The 776-nt window shown below is 32.7% G+C and overlaps 1 non-coding gene across 1 annotated transcript; it reads right to left on the bottom strand.

Moving 5' to 3' along the window:
• Nucleotides 1-220: 220 nt before the first annotated feature.
• Nucleotides 221-386, bottom strand: LOC121460975. Its single transcript, XR_005976126.1, has one exon. It is a non-coding gene; the product is annotated as a U1 spliceosomal RNA (small nuclear RNA).
• Nucleotides 387-776: the final 390 nt, after the last annotated feature.

The raw sequence follows: 776 nt of genomic DNA on the forward strand, positions 1-776 counted from the left end.
CAATAAATAAATAAATATCATGAATAAAATATCATTTGTACACAATACCGTATAGTATGATATTTTATAGGTCATTGCACAATTGTGTGTAATACGGGCTATTGATATAAAGACACTGGAAGAGTAAGTAGACAGAGTTTACTTAGTATCATTTTATGAACTTTCCTAACTGAACATGCTATGTGTTCTCTCCAATCTTTTTTTTCCCCTCATTCTATGTAAGAGGGGAGCATGAATACAGTTCCCCACTACCATAAATTTTGTAGTTGAGTTTCCTAAGTTTGGAAAATTGCAAGGGTTAGCACATCCTCAGGGTAATAAATTCTCATCACCCCAGGAAACCCACCTACCTACATGATATTTGTGTCTCACTAATAAGTACGTATGTGCTCACCGATACTAATTTTTATTTCATGGTAGAGTTTTGAACAATGCCAATAAAACTTGCCATCTATATACATGTGCTCAAAATAGTAAGCTTTTGTTTGTTATTGGGAAGTATTTTGTATATTTTACATGAGTTTCTAATTTCATTTTTAATCTGTCATATTACTTGAATTTATGTAAAGAAAGCAGGTAAGTTTAAGGATCTGACCTTGTTCTACATTTTTTTGTTGTTGTTGGTCAATGACCCATATATAGTTTGAAGCTTTAAAAGATAATGGAGGTCTAAAAGTTCAGTTTGTGCTGTGCCTAATTTCTCAAGATCCGAGGAACAAATTATACGTGAAAGATGACACTGTGGTAATAATGGGTGTGAGAAAATGAGTTCTATG

The sequence above is a fragment of the Microtus oregoni genome, unplaced genomic scaffold (assembly GCF_018167655.1).
Source record: "Microtus oregoni isolate MIOR12 unplaced genomic scaffold, Mior012 000021F_ref0000039, whole genome shotgun sequence".
Lineage (NCBI taxonomy): Eukaryota > Metazoa > Chordata > Mammalia > Rodentia > Cricetidae > Microtus > Microtus oregoni.